Source organism: Capra hircus, chromosome 2, assembly GCF_001704415.2.
Source record: "Capra hircus breed San Clemente chromosome 2, ASM170441v1, whole genome shotgun sequence".
Classification (NCBI taxonomy): Eukaryota; Metazoa; Chordata; class Mammalia; order Artiodactyla; family Bovidae; genus Capra; species Capra hircus.
The window spans coordinates 61,165,360-61,185,743 of NC_030809.1; the positions used below are offsets into that span (position 1 = coordinate 61,165,360).

The 20,384-nt window shown below is 38.4% G+C and overlaps 1 pseudogene; it reads right to left on the bottom strand.

Annotated features, from left to right (window-relative positions):
* LOC102180354 overlaps nt 1-12,128 on the bottom strand; it is a 70,133-nt pseudogene extending 58,005 nt beyond the window's left edge.

Sequence of the window (20,384 nt, forward strand, 5' to 3'; positions counted from 1 at the left end):
AGCAGAATTAGCTAGAAACTTGTTATAAATACAAATTCTTGTGTCTGTTCCCAGACTTCAGACACTCTTTTAACAAAGACCCAGGTGATTTTGATGCATAAAGAGTTTGGTAATCAATTTCCTCTTTTATTCTGTATTGGCCCAATTTATGGGACTGGTTTGAATTTTAATCCCACTATGAAACAACCGTGGTAAATGTATAAACAAAATCTTTGATTCACATAAATACAATTTTAGAGTCCCTCAAATATTGCTCTAGTGTAGCTTGCATTTCTGAATAAGTTCTGAAAAGTCAGATTCAAACTATAAATATATATGCACTACTACACAAGCATACACTAACCATAGGCTTAGATTTACAGTCTTTTTGTTGATGATGGCCAGTATATAATTTTACTCTGAAAAGAAGTCATTAATTTTTTTTTTTTTTAAACTGAACCATGGAAAACAATCTAAGTGTTTTGGCACTAAGAATGTTCAATATAGGTAAATTTAATTCTAAAATTTTCTCTGCTGCTGTTCATGGACTTCTATTATCTTGGCAGAATCATAACTTGTAAAAATGACCTTGTCCTAATTAGCAAATACCTAAAATATTTGCAATTTAAGAATTATCTGCTGCCTGTTTATTAGAATAAAGCTATATGAGCACAAATAGAGATGGGTTTCTTTGGTGGCTCAGACAGTAAGGACTCTTCCTGCTATGGGGGACACCCAGGTTTTATTCCTGGGTTGGGAAGATCTTCTGGAGAAGGACAGGACTACCAACTCCAATATTCTTTCCGGGAGAATTCCATGGACAGAAGAGCCTGAAGGTCTACATTCCATAGGGTCACAAAGAGTCAAACACGATTGAGCATCTAACACTTATAATAGATACACAAATGGAGATAGGTTAGCCAAAGAGGAATCTAATATTTGGCCATACGATTGGATATAAGACAAAGGATAAGATTCATTCATTCATTCTGCAAATTAGGAAATATAAGCTTGAAATTGAAATGATAAGAAACATTATTTTGGTCACATTTGAGGAAGACCTGAAATCGTTTCTTCACCATTATGTTGAGAAATAAGAGAACATGCCAGGGCAAATTAGATGTTATCTAGTTATGCCCCTTATTTTACAAATAAGGAAACAGAGACCAAGAAAGGGGGATAAATTGGTCTCTTGATTATATAGCAGGAGAGCAGTAAAATTTTCAGTTTCTTAAGAAAGACACTTTTGAGATGCATGTGCATCTCAAAGGTACAAAAAAAAAAAAAGGAGGGGGATTTGCAATTGCACTTTTAGTAAACACTCTAAAAAAGGAAGGTATGGGGGTTATCATCATCATGCATGTGTGCTAAGTCACTTCAGTCGTGTCTGACTTTTTGCAACCCTATGGACTGTAGCCTGCTGGGCTCCTCTGTCCATGGGGTTCTCCAGGCAAGAGTACTGGAGTGGGTTGCCATTTCCTCCTCCAGAGTATCTTACCAGGCATTGAACCAACATTTCTTATGTCTCTTGCATTGGCAAGAGGTGGGTTCCTTAACACTAGTGCCAACTGGGAAGCCTTCATCAATTGCTCATTTCAGTTCAGTTCAGTTCAGTTGCTCAGTCGTGTCTGACTTTTTGTGACCCCGTGAATTGCAGAATGCCAGGCCTCCCTGTTCATCACCAACTCCCAGAGTTTACCAAAACTTCTGCTTATTGAGTCGGTGATACCATCCAGCCATCTTATCCTCTGTCGTCCCCTTCTCCTCCTGCCCCCAATCCCTCTCAGCATCAGGGTCTTTTCCAATGACTCAACTCTTCCCAGCAGGTGGCCAAAGTATTGGAGTTTCAGCTTCAACATCAGTCCTTCCAATGAACACCCAGGACTGATCTTCTTTAGGATGGACTGGTTGGGTCTCCTTGCAGTCCAAGGGATTCTCAAGAGTCTTCTCCAACACCACAGTTCAAAAGCATCAATTCTTCGATGGTCAGCTCTCTTCACAGTCCAACTCTCACATCCATACATGACCACTGTAAAAACCATAGCCTTGACTAGATGGACCTTTGTTGGCAAAGTAATGTTTCTGCCTTTTTTTTTTTTTTTTTACTTAATTTCCTTTTTTTTAATATAAATTTATTTATTTTAATTGGAGGCTAATTACTTTACAATATTGAATTGGTTTTGCCATACATCAACATGAATCTGCCATGGGTGTACACATTTTCCCCATCCTGAACCCCCCTCCCACCTCCCTCCCCATACCATCCCTCTGGGTCAAAGAATAAATTCTCTGGATCCTTAGAACTTCTTCAGGCAGGTGTTTCATAATAAGTCATCCTAGGGACATTGCCTTATGTTGCTAGAAGCCTTACTAGAGTTTGGACATCTCTTAGTGCAGATGTTTGGACAGAATCATTATGTGTCAGGGCTTCCCAGATGGTGTTAGTGATAAAAAAATTAAAAAAAAAAAAACCTACCTGCCAATATAGGAGACATAAGAAACATAGGTTCAATCCCTGAGCACAAATTTTCAATCCCTGAGAATATCCCCTGGAGGAGGAAATTGGGTATCCAGTATCCTTGCCTGGAGAATCCTATGGACAGAGGAACCTGGCAGGCTACAGTCCAAAAGTTCGGACATGATTGAAGTGACTTACTACACATGCACTCTCCGGTTATGTGTCAAAAGTTGGCCAATTTTCAGCCTCAAACAGGAAATAACCTAATCATTCAGCAACAGGATAACAGATACATAAACTCCTCAGCAATAAAAAGGAATTAAGTTGCAATACTCATGACAACATACAGGTGCATGTTCAGTTGTTCAACCTTGACTGACTCTTTGCAACACCATGGACTGGAGTCCACTGGGATCTTCTGTCCATGAAAGCTTTCAGGCAAGAATATTGGAGTGGGTTGCCCATTTCCTACTCCAGGGGATCTTCCCCACCCTGCGACAGAACCCAAGTCTCTTGGCTTTCCTGCATTTTAGGTGAATTCTTTACTAACTGAGTCACCTGAGAATATTGAGGATATGACTAAACTTCAAAGTCATAATACTCTGTCTACAAAGTAAGCTGAACACCAGAGTACATCCTGTGTGTTTCCATTCACATGAACAGGTGAAATAAAAAAGAACGAAAGAAAGAAAAGAAAAAGCAGTGATGGGAAAAAAAGGAAATAAAAATAATTTCTCTGAAGACAAAAGGGAGATTTCTTTGTGGTGTTTCTCTTGGTCTTCCATTTGTAACACTTCTCACATCGATCTATAATTATCACTAACTTTCCCTCTGAGCTCTTTGTGTTTTACTTACCTCCAACCTCTACGAATTTTTTCAAGCCTTGGTGCAGGGTTGTGGACAAATTAATTTTCATGGGACCAAACTAGAACCTTGGTGTCACTGAGTTTGATGCTAGCATCTCCAGGGAAGAGTTCCCAGTTGTGCCTTCTTTCTTCTCTTAGCAACTAGCAAAGAGGGCTTGAGATATAGCTGTACTTGGATATCAAGTTTACTATCCATTTGAAATTATCTCAAAGGCCATATCCATGTAACAGTATAAAATTTCTAGCCAGATGAAAAAGAAAATAACACAAAATACCCCTTATTTAATTATAGTAATAAATGGACAAAGTATAAATTTCAGGGCTGGAAACTGCTGAAAACTTGATAATCCCCTAGAACTTCTCCTGCCTAACCACATAACCTTGGAAAGAAGACTCATATTTTTTAAATAAAAGATCTTTGTATAAAAGATTAAAAAAATAAAAGGGATGCCAGTCTATTTCAGTGATGCACCAATTCATGCAACAAAGTCTTTGATAGCCATAGAAAAATGCTGTTAAAGATAGAAAAGTATCTCTTAAAAACAACTCCAAAAAGTTTTCACAGGATGATATCTGTTAGGTGCTATCACAATGAGGAAATGAGAGAAGAAAAAGATGGTACTGCTTTACGTTTTCGGTTGCAATTTATTTAGAGAGGAATGCTGATTTGTCATCTTCTTTCAAGAGATGTAAAAATGTGAATGCTCATTAGGTAAGAAGATATATAGCGAGGCCAGAGATAACTAATGAACCTAAGATGAGAAAATATGACAGGACACTACACGTTTGAATGGGAATATAAAACACACCATGTGTTTCATAATTTTAACAGTCTGGCCAAGGCAAAGGTTTCCAGGCCATTGGTTAGGCACTTTATTCCTTTCCTTTTTTATACCTGTCTGAAGATTCAGATCAAGAACACACACATATTAAATATTGGGACACAGTAAAAATGATTTGAAAAATAGTGTAACTAATGAAAAACCGTAAATGTACCCTTGTTTGTAAAAGTGAATCCAACCTCATTCACTTTACCATTACACTTTGGTGGTATTTATTTTCAGTTTTCTTTTTCCTTTCTCTCTAAATGCTATTTCTAAAAATGCCAAGTAAACAAATACCAAAATGCATGGTATATCAATACAATCTCTGCCTTTCCTTTGAATAAATACTTTGAGTTTATTCTCTCCCCAAGTCGATAACACATGAATAAATGGTATCATGTGAGCAAATAATTTTAAACTCTAAGTTCCAAATCATGACAAATATCAGCTCCAGTTTTTTATCCAACCCAGGTCTCACTTGCTGGGTTGGACCATGCCATCTGATGATTGACAGGCAGGTACAGGACACAGGCACTAGCACCCTTCTTCTACTAGTGTATAGCATTGGGCTGGATTTTTTGAAATGGATGGGTAAAGCTCTTAATCTTATATATCTTTCAATGCTTTTCCTTGATTGGAATTTAAGAAGCCTGCAGAACTTCTTAGGAAAGAATATAAATGTTCCTGAAGTGTTTCAAAACCATCAATTCAAAAGGTCTAAATCAGCACCAACAATGACAACAAAAACGTGTCACTTTCTGTTGGAGGGAGAAAGCCAGATTAATAAATAAAAAAGCATATTTTCCTACATGGTCCACTGACTAATTACACAGGCAGGAGCCCCTGAAAAGAAAGGAATCAGAAGGAAACCCTAACAACCAGTAGAATGGGAGGAAAAGAATGGTAGTTTCACATCTGTGACTCCTCTGATAGATAAAAATATAGCAGATATTTAAAGCAATGTAACCTACCATAAAATATAATGCAATTTGGTAGTCAATAGTATTTTAGCACTCTAGTTATTATGTACAGCATTTTATTGGTTAAAACCGTTGATAATTATCATTAATAGAAGACCTAATTATTCAGACCTGCATTTAATAAGGAGACAAAAAGTCATGATATGATATAAATTGTATCCATCAAAGCACTGTATAAAGTTGATATCCCTAGGTCATGTGTGTGTGTGTGTGTGAATAAGAACTACTGAGAATAACTGAAAATGGTTATAAGGATGACCTGAAGTCTGAACAGAGTGCTGGTGCTTCCTTAACTGCACCCTCCCAAACCTCCCGGATTCTAGGCTTCACTCTTTTCTAGTTCTTTTGCTTTTAAGACTGTCCATGCTTTACACGGCATTGACTGTGTGAATTCCAGTTGCCACAGTTTAGTTAAACATTGGTGCCCAACTACACCATCCAAGTTCTAGTTACCTGGTACTTTGACAGTGAGTCATTAAGTAACGTGCGAACTTTGCAGCTAACTCTTCCATTCACAGATTACGTATGCACATGGCAATCAATGACCAATCACATTCTATATTTTAAATTTTTTACCTTATTTTTATTTCTTATTTTATTTTATTTTTTGGCCATGCTGAGCAGCATGGGGGATCTTATTTCCCCTACCAAGGATTGAACCTGTGCTTCTTGCTGTGGAAGTGCAGAGGCTTAACCCTTGGATCACCAGGGAAGTTTCCATATAGCATCTTTTACAGTCTGTGTTGACTGGTCACTGCACATCTGCTCTGAACTAGAAATGATGCCACTGTGTGACCTCTTTGTCACTCAGTTATAACCTTGTGTGGCATTTTACAAAAATAGATAATGAAAAGAGAAAGTTGACCAGAAAGATGAAAAACACAGCCAAAAAGAAAACAAAATGTGATAGTACTAGAAGTGAAATTCAAATCAAAATTTATTTTAGAAGAAATAGCTGACCACAGAAATGTTGACACAATTACGATTTGTGAGACTGAACAGATTTCAGTTAAAAGACTTCAGTAAGAGTGTGTTTCTCACACAAATGAAAAAAGTGGTTGTGAAGAAAAAAATGAAGATGTTTCTAAAACCTCCACATTGAAAGCACTCGCAGGCTTATTTCACAAAATTAAGAACAAACAATGAAATGCTGGCAAGTTAAACAAACATAGAAAACATATAGCTATTTACAAAGGCATAGAAAAGATTCTTATTCTATATTCTAAACTATATAAATAGAAGGGAAGTACTTTTTGTAAATAAATGAAACTCATTGATTCTCAGTCTTTCTAATATTTTAATGTGCTAAATAAATATTAGCTTTACTATTTAAAAAAATACTATTTATATTATACAACTTATACAATTTTATAAGTTTAAAGGTTTTGATGAAGTATTTTTAGAAAGTCACAAAACAATCATAAATTTCCTCCTTGAATATTACAATCACTTTGTCAGCTTGTGTGGTAATCTGTATGGTCTTTCATGCAGATGGCCTCTTATGTTGCTGCTGTTTTTGGTCAGTTGCTAAGTTGTGTCTTACAATTTGCGGGCTCCCTATACTTAGGGTTTACACGGACACATGTGCAGTTTATTGTCATCTTGTCTGCCAAGAAAATGGCTACTTGTCCTTCCATATCCATCCCCAAAATCACCTAAAGAAAGTTTTCTTTCACTTTCAGATAGTGTTATATTCTTTCTGAATTATAATCTTTTGACATAATTTCCAGGCCCCGATTAGAGTGTTTTTAGAAGTGTTTCCTCTCAAAGCTATGAATTTCATAAATATTTATCTGTGTATACATTAACACAGAGCAACTTATCTAGAATAATATATCCCTGTGTAATGTTTATATAAACGAGTGAATCTGCTATTTTCTTTTGGTGGCACACTAGAAGTCACTGATATGATAATCACAGTTTCGTCTGTTCATAATTAATACCAGCTGCCCTCAATGTGTCCCTGTGACATTTTCTTTAGGCCCAAGTGTTAGTCACTCAGTCGTGTCTGACTTTTGGAGACCCCAAGGACTTTAGCCTACCAGGCTCCTCTGTTCATGGGATTTCCAGGCAAAACTACTGGAGTGGGTTGCCATTTCCTTCTCCAGGAGATCTTCCTAACCCAGGGATCAAAGCCAGGTCTCCTGAATTATGGGCAGGCTCTTTACAATTCTGAGCCACCAGGGAAGGCCCTGGTGGTATTTTTTTCTCGCCCAAAGTTGCATTAAATACATAGAAAATTTGGAATTTAGAAACTAGCCTAGCACATGGCTGCTTCTGAATGACACTATATTAACTCTTGATTCTGCCAATTTGATAACTTTGGAGAGAACAATTTTGATGGGGTTGTATGGCTGCAAGCCTGCTTGTATCGTATGAAAGGACTCTAAGAAGCGAACTTCCTACTTACATATTGTAGATAAAACACACTTAACAATTTCAGTCTCTCAAAGCACCATTAATAGCAATTAATGTTTTTTTCTTAAAGACATAATCACATGAAGACAAAAAGAAATGAAGGAGAAACCGAAGTTCTGGAACAGAAATTTATTGAAAAGCAAAGGACCATATGGTAATAGTTATAAGACAAGAAGATGTGTGATTATATAAAAAGCACATGCAAAGATATTCAAAGCCACTAATTATAAGGAAAATGCATATCAAAAATCAATGAGATACCATACCACACTCATTAGGATGACTATTACAAAACTAAATAAATTGTTTTAAAAAAGGAATACTTGTTAACAAGGATGAAGAGAAATTGGAACTCTTGTGCATTATTAGTAAGAGATATCAAATGATGTAGCCACTGTGGAAAATGGATGTCATTTTTCAAAAACATGAACACTAAATTACTCTATGATCCAGCAACTCCACTTCTGGATATTCAGTTCAGTTCAGTTCAGTCGCTCAGTCATGTCTGACTCTTTGTGACCCAATGAACCGCAGCACGCCAGGCCTCACTGTCCATTACCAACACCTGGAGTATACCCAAACCCATGTCCATTGAGTTAGTGATGCCATCAAACCATTTCATCCTCTGTCGTCCCCTTCTCCTCCTGCCCTCAATCTTTCCCAGCATTAGGGTCTTTCCAATGAGTCAGCTCTTTGCATCAGGTGGCCAAAGGATTGGAGTTTCAGCTTCAACATCAGTCCTTCCAATGAACACCCAGGACTACTCTCCTTTAGGATGGACTGGTTGGATCTCCTTGCAGTCCAAGGGACTCTCAAGAGTCTTCTCCAACACTACAGTTCAAAAGCATCAATTCCTTGGTGGTCAGCTTTCTTTATAGTCCAACTCTCACATCCATGCATGAGTACTGGTAAAATCATAGCCTTAACTAGACAGACCTTTGTTGGCAAAGTAATGTCTCTGCTTTTCAATATACTGTCTAGGTTGGTCATAACTTTCCTTCCAAAGAGTATGTGTCTTTTAATTTCATGGCTGCAATCACCACCTGCAGTGATTTTGGAGCCCAGAAAAATAAACTCTGACACTGTTTCCACTGTTTCCCCATCTATTTGTCATGAAGTGATGGGACCGGATGCCATGATCATAGTTTTCTGAATGTTGAGCTTTAAGCCAACTTTTTCACTCTCCTCTTTCACTTTCATCAAGAGGCTCTTTAGTTCTTCTTCACTTTCTGCCTTAAGGGTGGTGTCATCTATCTGAGGTTATTGATATTTCTGCTGGCAATCTTGATTCTAGCTTGCGCCTCGTCCAGCCCAGTGTTTCTCATGATGTACTCTGCATATAAGCTAAATAAGCAGGGTGACAATATACAGCCTTGTATTCCTTTTCCTAATTGGAGTCAGTCTGTTGTTCCATGTCCAGTTCTAACTGTTGCTTCCTGATCTGCATACAGGTTTCTCAAGAGGTAGGTCAGGTGGTCTGGTATTCCCATCTCTTTCAGAATTTTTCACAGTTTATTGTGATCCACACAGTCAAAGGCTTTGGCATAGTCAATAAAGCAGATATAGATGTTTTTCTGGAACTCTCTTGCTTTTTCTGTAATCCAGCGGATGTTGGCAGTTTAATCTCTGGTTCCCCTGCCGTTTCACTTCTGGATATATACTTCCCCAAATTTAAAAAAAAAAAAAAAAGACTCAATGGATTATTTATATAGCCTTATTGATAGTACCATTATTTATAAATACTAAATTTATAGGGTGTCTCAGCATTAAAACTCACCTGCAATGCAGGAGGCCACAGGTTCAATCCCTGCATCTGGAAGATCCCTTGGAGAAGGATATGGCAACCCACTGCAGTATTCTTGCTTGAAGAATCCCATGGACAGAGGATTCAGTCCATGGGTCACAAAGAGTCAGACACACTGAGCACCCACACACAACATGAGCATGAGGAAAATTCAGATTAATACCAAAGAGTAAATTCTATTTAGTGTTAGTCATTAACTGATTTCAAACTAGTGGAGTATGCAGGTTTAAATCAGAGCTGAGAATCATGGTTATTGCAAACACTCATCAGCAGATGAATGGATAGACAAATATTGGACACAAGCTACAGAACAGATGAACTTTGAAGACAACCTGCCATCTGCCCTCTTAGAGTAGTAGACAGCACATCAGTCTCATAATCTGAAGGTCCTAAAAACAGTCTGGTAAGTGAAATAAACCAGCCGGAATAGAGCAAACATATCCAGAGTAGAGAAATTCGTAGAGACAGAGAGAAGAACAATTATTTCCAGGCTTTGGGAGAAGAAGAAATGGGAAATTGTTTGTATTTAACAAGCACAGAGGTATTCAAGTGTGAGGTTCCAATGTACATAATTTTAACATGCAAGGACTAAAGTAACAACAAAATTACCTCCAGTGCATTCTTTTTGAGAAAGCTATTGGAGAATTACCATCCAAAACTGTTTTTTAAGAGTAAATAAATAAAATGGGGGACATGAGGCTGGAAGCAGGATATACGTCACAGGAAGCAAGGACAAGAAATTGCAAGAGAACAGTGAAGGCACATTTCAGCAAGACTGCTGTGGACAAGAAGCAAAGGGAACCCTGGGTAGCTGGAAATGCCAGAAGTGATGAGATGCACTTCTTCGGAAAGATAATGTGAATAGACTGAAGCACTGAAAGTATTTTGAGGAGATTCTTTTTGGCAAAGAAATCATGTTGAAATTTTGAATGCAGAAAGCTAACGGACAAATCAACATTTAAAAAACCATGCATGTGAAGTAAAGTAAGTGTAATTATAGTTTACTATCACACAGTGGTAAATAGTATATAATAGACACAAAATATTCAACTTGGAGTATTTACTTTTCAATCAAAATACAGTATAAAACTTGGAGTATGGAGACGAATGCAAATGTTCTACATAACAAGGCAGAATAAAAATAATAGCTTTTCCTAATGGGAGAGAAACTGATTGATAAAACTTAACAAACTAATAACAGCAAATCAGTATGTTGTCTTTAGAGACACAAAGATAAATACGATAATAATTGGAGAGAAAATAGGGAATGTTGGTCCAGTGCAGGTAGGTGGATGGATTGGATGCTGGAAACTTGTGGATTTTCTCATGTGAGGCTTCTGTTTTTTCTCAGAGAGGTTCTTCAGCTGAAAGAAAGGATGGACGAGAAAGATGGTGATGAATTTAAACCAAAGCGGAGTTTGAAATAAGCATCTGGAAAAGAGAGGGGTGAGCATGTGTAACAATAACACGTGTGTATGCTCACTTTTGTCTTTTACAATCCTCTTTTTATGGTATCTCTGTAATGTGCTTGTGCTACTGTGCTCAGTCACTCGGTCATGTCTGACTCTTTGTGACCTCATGGACTGTAGTCTGCCCGGCCCCACTGTCCATGGATTTTTCCAGGCACGTATACTGAAGTGGGTTGCCATTTGCGACTACAGGGGATCTTTCTAACCCAGGGATCAAACTGCGTCTCCTGCATTGGCAGGTGGATTCTTTACCACTGAGTCACCTGGGAAGCAAATCTGACTCCATACTGGATCTGTTCCTTTCCCTGTGCTTAGTCACACTGGCTCTACACCTTTCCTAGAAGGATGTTGAAATATACAGGGTAGCCCTTTCTCAAGGCTCTGACCTTTAAGGCTATAACGCTTTTTCGTTTAACAGGAGGCTTCCTGTGTGCTGTTTTGGATCTGTCAGAATTCTCAGTTCCGTATTAATTCCTGAATATTCAGGAATTAAGAGGAGGTGCAAGCCTCTCCCTGCAGCTGAGGAATCCAGGCATTTCCTTCCTTAGTTTTTCTATACGGTGATAAGTACCCTCTTCCTTTTTATGAACCATATGGTAAAAGTGATTATTTACAACACTCTCTCTTTCATATGGATGACCTCATGTTTCCTTGTAAGTTTTGATTTTATCTAAGCTGAAAATAGCTACCTTGTAAGCCAGGATAAATACCTACACAATGTTGACTAAAACACCTTTGCTCCATCACAGTTTCGGTCCCCGTGTCTTGCTTTCTCTCTCTCTCTCTCTCTCTCTCTCTCTCCCCGCCACCCCCCCCCCGCCCCCCTGCCCCCGCAGGCTATTTCTTTGGAGCACAGAGGCTCTTTGAGTTCACTTTCCTGCCTGGGCTTCTAAGACCCTCTTGAGAAGGCTCTCTGAGCCTTTACCCCATCGAGAGGATGCCTGAGGCCTCTGTGAACAGAGCAAGCCCTGTGTCATGGACTTTATTGGCTTTCTGTGTAAACCAAGGAATATCAACATCTTTCTCTCTCCTTTACTTTCTTATCAGTCGACTCTGGACCACCAGGTTCCGGTCCATTAAAGAACCTCAACAATACAGAGATAAAAAGTTGCAAAACCGAGAATAACATTTGTGTTGTTGGAGGCTTACAGGAACATACTGATCTGAGGACTTCAACACCAAACAGTTTGCAAAACTAACCATGTCCCTCCCTCACCTTGCCTTTTAAAGGGCTTTGCTGAAACCCTGCAAGGAGTTCTGTGTTTGTTTGTTTGTTTGTTTGTTTGTTTGTTTGTCGGGGGATGGGCAGAAGCTGCCAATCTTCTTGCATGGTCCTACAATAAGCCTTTCTCTGCTTTAAACTCTTGACGTTTTGATTTGCTTGGAATCACAGTGTGTCAGGCACACAAATTTGCATTTGGTATCATATCTAAGTGTGAAACTTAACTGAAATAAAGTGATTTGCATGTAACTTTCTTTTTTCCCATAATGTCAAGTTACCAAACTTGTTTCTGTTTTCTCTTGTTCATATTGTTTGCCTGACATTCATTTTTTCATGTAAAATGTTTGACTGAAAGAAACTGTGCACAAGTGGTGGTCTAACTGCCTTTCACATTTAAAGATGTGAACTTGAAATGAATGGTTCTCTGAAGTCCAAGTTGCCTAATTGGTTCTCAAATCCAGACAGTCTGGGGTCATCCTTCACATCTGTCGTGGTTGGTGTGGACTTCCCTCTGACGGGCATTATTTCCAAATGGGATTCTGACTTCTTGATGACCTCCTGTCTTGATGACCTTCTGCCTCTAATTTATACAATTCCAGACTCTTTCACAAAATTTAGCTTGTAAATATATATTGTCAATTTTTTAATAATTTATGACATTTATAAAGGCTTCCCTGGTAGTTCAGATGGTAAAGAATCTGTATGCCATGCAGGAGATCTGGGTTCCATCCCTGGATTGAGAAGATTCCCTGGAGAAGGGAATAGTTTCCCACTCCAGTATTCTTGCCTGGAGAATTCCACAGCCAGAGGAGCCTGGTAGGCTGCAATACATGGGATTGCAAAGAGTTGGACACGACTGACCAACTAACACTTTCACTTCTTCACTTTCCAAACATTTCTCTTTTAGTCTCCAAATTAGTGAGCACAGATTTCTCCATAAACCTAGGACTGACTAATAAACATGATCATATTGGCCTCTCCTCTCCTTGTAAGAATGTTTGTGTATGTATTGTTGTTGCTAAGAGTAGAAGAAGAGTCCAACCTCAGTTACAAGGGGGAAAAAAATCTCCTTTTAAAATCACGCATCACAAAACTTCTATTTAGCTATTCACGGCAGGAAACTCAGTAAAAATTATTTAAAGCACATTAATTCAAATCAGCACAGCCTACCTCCGTGAGAAAGTTGTTGCATAAAGGGAACAGTTCCTCTAATTAAATCTAAAAACTCTACAGCTGTGAAACTATAAATTTTTATCTATGCTAGCAGTAGCTGTAAAAATGATTCTAAATTAAAATATTAACTTTCCCCCCTTACACACAATAAAAGACTTAAAACTTCCATAAAATGAGTCATATTATTTTGGCCTTTCTAAGTGGATGCCCTGACTTTGGCAGACTTTTCCTACCTCAGAATAAAGTGTTTACTTTTCATCATAATGCCTGAGCTTACTTTTTTTTTTTGGCAACAGTTTTCGTAGCATGACTTAACTATAGAAAAACTCACATTTTTAATTTTTTCTTTCTTTCCTTCTTACATTTTTTTTTTTTTCTCTAATTGGTTGTTCCTCACTGGCCAGTTGCAACAAACAAGAACATCTGGTCTGTTGCTGGGTGAATAGTTAAATCTCCTCTCTCCAGGATAAAAAAAATCTGTTTTCAGACCTAGAGGATAGACTTTACACATGTTCAAGTAAGCATGTCCAAAACCTTGGCTGATCCTGTGCATGCATGTTCAGTCGTGCCCAACAGTCTTGTCATGGTTATAGTCCTGCCAGATTTCTCTGTCCATGGGATTACCCTGTCCATGGGAATACTGGAGCGGGTCTCCATTTCCTCCTCCAGCGATCTGCCCAATCCAGGATCTCTTGTGCCTCCAGCATCGAGGCAGGCAGGTTATTTACCACTGAACCACCTGGGAAGTCCAAAAAGAGAGAAAAATTCTCCCCAAAATAATTAATTTCCAGAAAGTCATCAAAGAGAATGGTAAAATTCTATGGAACAACAGACTGGTTCCAAATAGGAAAAGGAGTACATCAAGGCTGTATATTATCACCTTGCTTATTTAACTTATATGCAGAGTACATCATGAGAAATGCTGGGCTGGAGGAAGCACAAGCTGAAATTAAGATTGCTGGAGAAATACCAATAACCTCAGATATGCAGATGACACCACCCTTATGGCAGAAAGTGAAGACGAACTAAAGAGCCTCTTGATGAAAGTGAAAGAGGAGAGTGAAAAAGTTGGCTTAAAGTTCAAAATTCAGAAAACTAAGATCATGGCATCTGGCCCATCATGTCATGGCAAGTAGACGGAGAAACAGTGGCTGACTTTATTTTTCTGGGTTCCAAAATCGCTGCAGATGATGATTGCAGCCATGAAACTAAAAGACACTTACTCCTTGGAAGGAAAGTTTAGGCCAACCTAGACAGTATATTGAAAAGCAGAGAGATTACTTTGCCAACAAAGGTCCGTCTAATCAAGGCTATGGTTTTTCCAGTGGTCATATATGAATGTGAGAGTTGGACTATAAAGAAAGCTGAGCACCAAAGAACTGATGCTTTTGAAGTGTGGTGTTGGAGAAGACTCTTGAGAGTCCCTTGGACTGCAAGGAGATCCAAACAGTCCAAAGGAGAAATACCTCCAAGGAGATCAGTTCTGGGTGTTCATTGGAAGGACTGATGTTGAAGCTGAAACTCCAATACTTTGGCCACTTGATGCGAAGAGCTGACTCATCTGAAAAGACCCTGATACTGGGAAAGGTTGAGGGCAGGAGGAGAAGGAGATGACAGAGGATGAGATGGTTGGCATCATTGGATGGCATCATTGACTCAATGGGCATGGGTTTGGGTGGATTCCGGGAGTTGGTGATGGACAGGGAGGCTTGGTGTGCTGTGGTTCATGAGATCACAGAGTCAGACATGACTGTGCGACTGAACTGAACTGCAAATTATAGTTTTGAACACTTGAAAATAAACAGATAATTAAAAGTTACCGTTTGCTGAACTGGTTCTGTTCCTATAAATTTCACTTTGTTTGACCCATTCTATCATTTTTGCAAACAATTTCTTCCTATACTCACAAATCTGGGTATATTTGGAGAGTATCTAAAGATCATTGCAGGCTTTAGTGTGACTTGTCACAATCATCTCACCTGTGTAACATCTAACATTTTGACCTTAACTGATTCTAGAGTTTCTGTTGTTTGTACAACAAATTGGAAAGTCTGGTGATCGTGTCTTAAAATGATGTGTGTCAGTGGTGTGATAAGGGTCCACATATGTGCACTCATGGTCTATTGACTCCTGCAAAGGGTTCCAATGCTTCCAATCCTCACCTTGAACTATCATTTGGTGAGGGTCAGGGAGGTATTCCATAAATTACTTGGGAATTCACAATAGTTTGAAAACAGAAGCATGGCAACCAAAATATATTTTCAACAGTTTCTTTGACCCTGACTTTTTCTTTGACAAAAGGATTAGGAGGCAAACCATATATATGAAAATTTGTTTTTCTGACTAATAATAATAACATTATTAGCTATTTCCTCTTGACAGCCATTTTTTAAATACCTTAATCAAATTCTGGTCCTGAAGTAACAACCGCAATTCATTCATTCATTCATGAAATTCTCTCAGCCATGTCTGACTCTTTAAGACCTCAGGGACTCTAACCTGCCAGGCTCCTCTATCCAAGGAATTCTCATCTCTACACGGTCATCACCCCTTTATTCCTCTTCCCTAGAGTCATAGAAAACATATATTTTACTCTATTGTGTTTATTTTTACATTTGCTCATGGCAATGATTTTTGACATTTTCTAATATGAGATTTCCCATTCTAAGATGTATTTTCATATTTGCATTTATACATATATGTCTATATATATATATATTTGTTTTTATATAAGTGGTTTGATTTGCACTTTTATCCTGGAACTATCAGGAATGGAATTTAAAAATTTTTTTAATTTATTTTAATTGAAGTATAGTTAATTTACAATGTGGTATTTTCAAACATACAGCAAAATGATTGTTATACATATATGCATTTTTTATTTTAAATCTTCAGTCTGTCTTACTAGCAATGGGTACATTTATGAATTATTTATCTTCCATGAAAATGTTGCTAGATTACTGATGAGCTGTATAACTGATAATAATTTGGAATCAAGACTATTGAGTACTTCTTTTGTTCCTGCTTATACCCTGAAAGTGAAAGTGAAAGTCACCTAAGTCGTGTCTGACCCTTTGCAACCGCATAGACTATACAGTCCATGGAATTCTCCAGGCCAGAATACTGGAGTAGGAAGACTTTCCTGTCTCCCAGGGATATGTCCTACTTCATCATATTGATAGAGGAATAATAGTGAATTAATGAAGACACAGGTTTGAAATCAGAGACTGCTGTGGTGAATCTAGGTGCTGTGTCCTTGGACACTTTCCTTAAATCCATATTAACCTGTGAATCCTAGTTTACTAATTCAGAACATTGGAGCATTGAAAGCTGTTGTGTGCAGGCATGATGATACTCCTTCCCTTTCCTCAGAGGATCAATGAATCAGTCACTACAAGGCCCAACACATGTTTCATATTTGTTTTTTGTTCAGTAATATGGATGCCTCAATAGTGATATTATAAACTACCATATAAACCAAATTATTTGAAGATTGCTTAAGCCTCAAATACATCTGAAAATACTGCAGGAAAACAATGGAAAGAATGTGAATGGCCTCTGAGAAATTAACTAAGATCTAATCAATTCCTAGACTAGCATTAAGTAGAAGTACTAATACTCCTATTTAAGGTACACTACTAGCAACAATGGAGAAGGAAAAGGCAACCCTCTCCAGTAGTCTTATCTGTGAAGTCCCAGAGACCGAGGAGCCTAGTAGACTATAGTCCATGGGGTCACAAAGAGTCAGACTTGACTGAGTGACTAACACTTGAGCCTGAGGAAAATGCCACAGGGACACATGGTGAGCAACTGGTGTTATTTATGAACACATACAACTACAGTCCATGGGCAATAGTCCATGGGGTCACAAAAAGACAGGTCTTAGCTACTGAGCAAGCACACACTAGCAACAATGTTACCATTGTATTTTGTGTCTCTAGTTCACTATGTATGATGACTGGCAAACATCCTATACCTATCTCAGCTATAGCCTCTCCTATAGTAATGTACAGGGAAGGCTATAGCTGAGATAGGGAAGACTGACAAAAGAGGAAGACAAACATTTTGTTCTATATTTTTATCCAACTGTCAAACACATAAACTGTCATCTGGATCCTTTAAATACTGGGATAAGCCACCTTAAATAGCTTGCATGTGTGTATTTTAAGTAGCTTCTGTTGCATCCGACACTTTGCGGCACTGTGGACTATAGCCCATCAGGCTCCTCTGTTCATGGGATTCTCCAGGCAGGAATATTGGAGTGGGCTGCCATGCCCTTCTCTAGGGGATCTTCCTGACCCAGGGATCAAACCCACATCTCTTTTGTCTCCTGCATTGGCATGTGGGTTCTTTACCATTTGCATCACCTGGGGAGCCCCTTAAATAGCCTACTTACCCCTAAAGATATTCCTGCAAGATGATACACATCAAGATAAAAATTACAGTGATCTCTGCCTTATCACAAAAGGTTAGTGGGATTTCAAATACTCATTCAAGAAGCAGAAAGGTGTGAAGTATTCCTGAGAAAGACTTCTATTTAAAAATATTTAAGATAAACTGTATTCTCTTCAAGTTTCAGCCATCTGGAAAATTCCTTTATGCCAATTATCCTAGTCTTTGGTAAGGCCATGTGAACAAGGTACTCTTTTGCTTGCCTGATGAAGAAAAATAAGTTAATTGCTTTAAAAATTACTCTGATCATATGGGCATGAAAAATGATTGAGAGAAACATTTGGATATTATAGACTTGTTCTGACTTTTGGAATCTTAGGCTTTGCACTTCAAGTACTAGCTAAATTTCCAAAGATTTCAAAGCTTTCTCTATGTAATGAAAGTCACAATACTTAATTCATAACATATATTTAATTTGAGGGTAAATGATTCTAATATATGATGTACTTAGCAAAAAGAGGTATACTTTTTAAACTCTCATTAAATGGTGTTTGTGGTGTTAGTATCCGTTGCCTTTTGCATAATGCCATTCCGAATAAACATGAATATTCTTTTATACGAACCAGTGAAAAATAAAGAGATCTATTTTATTTGTCCCTAATTTTCCTGGCTTCAATCCTACCTTACTGCCCTATTATCATAAGGAAATTACAGAAAATACATCAAGAGTAAGAGGTCTAATGATGTTGTAATAGAGAGGCAAATGACAGCAAACTTCCTAAAAGGACGTCAATGCCTGAATTCTGGGTTTTCCTGTATGCCTGAAATGTGCCAAATGTCTGAAGGAGTAGGGACTTTAACCTACCAGACCCCGCAAATGAACTTGTTTGCCTTCCAATTCTGGATCAGATTTTGGAGGTGCTAAAGAAATTCAAATTAATTTCATTTTTGCTTTACAACATGTTGTCATCAGAGATGATACATATTGAACTAATGGGACTAATTAGCCCCTTGAAATTTAGCTCCATCCACACCAGCTTTCCTGGGATCCAGGATATTATTAAGTATGCAGATGTGCTTAAATGCCTAAACATTTTGAGACATTGTCTCTCTTTTGAGACAACATAGTATGAAGGAATGTGCACTGACATGTGAATCAGGTTTTTGTTTTCGTTATTCATTTATTTAAAAAATTTTTATTGTGACATCTGTGCTTTACAATATTGTGCCGCTTTCTGCCATACATCAGTATGAATCAGCCATAGGTATACATATGTCCCTTCCTTTGCAAGCCTCCCTCCCATCTCACATCCCATCCGACCCCCTTAGGTTGTCACAGAGCACTGGATTGAGCTCCCTGTGTCACACAACAAATTCCCACCAGACATCTATTGTGCATAGGTAATGTATATGTTTCCATGCTGCTCTCTCAATCTGGTTTTTCATGGTAACCAGTCTCTGGTGATCCTTGGCTCCTGTACCCATGCATGTGTTGAATGGGTGGATGTGATCCTCTGTGATTTTCAAGGCTGGGTCATAGCAAGCACCATTGTTTCCACTGTGCATTCTTGGGTTTCTCTCTCTGAGATGCTGACTACATGCCAGGAACACTCTCAAACAACCCCATGGAGATGTCCATATGGTAAGTGACTGACTTCCTACCGACAATCAGCGACACTTCCCAGCGTGTGAGTGAGCCACCTGAGAAATGGATCCATCAGCGCCAGTCAAAGCTCAGATGACTGAAGCCATAGGAGCCATCTCTCTGCAGCCCACTAGAAAGCCCCTATTCCAGAACTATGCAACCAAGCCACTCCTTAGTTTTTGAACTAAAGACACTGTGAGGGATCGTTCATTAATTACAGTTGTTTAAATCCACTACTTGTTCTAGGTGATTTGTTATGTAATAAATTAATACAAGCCCTGGGATCTTTGGCAAGTAGTTTTCTTTCTTCTTTCCTTCAGTCCTTCCTTCCTTTTTTCCCTCCATTTCTCTCTCTTTTTAATTCATTTTCTTTTAGCTCAGTGCCCTATTTGCAAAATAAACAAGGTAAACACCTACTTCACATGACTCATTTTATTTTGTTTTGTTTCTGTTTCAGATTAAATGTCCCAGTCTGTTTATAGAATCTGATACATATCAGTAAGTACTCAACAGATGCAAGTTGTTTTTGCTTCCCTCATTTACAAAAAAAAAAAAATGCATTATCTTTCCAAAAATACCTGGTACTTATAAGAAGAGATACTGAACTTTGGTTCAAGTTCCCAGAGAGTGAGATAAATATATGTATAATGTAAATCTTAAAGGTGCTATAGCAGAATGAGATTCTAAAATACCCTGAAATGTCAGACGTTTTCCCCAGGCAATGAAAAAACATTTGTCCAAAGAGCAAATGCTAGTTCCAAACTAGGGAGGCAGTAGCGTCAACCTTCATATCATATCTTTGCATGTTTGAAGACCAAAAACGTCAGAAAAATCAAGCGTGTTCAGGAATTAGAGTGAAAGGTGATTGTGTGCACTAATACTATGCCCAGTATAAAGGACAAAGTGACAAAGCGACGTTGCTTAGTCATGTCCGACTCTTTGCGACCCCATGGACTGTAGCCTACCAGGCTTCTCCATCCATGGGATTTTTCAGGCAAGAATAACTGGAGTGGGTTGCCATATCCTTTTCCAGGGGATCTTCCCCACCCAGGGATCGAACCTAGGTCTACCTGCATTGCAGGCAGATGCTTTACCCTCTGAGCCACCAGGGAAGCCTATAAACTATCATATGGAGACATCCGAAGCGACTAAGC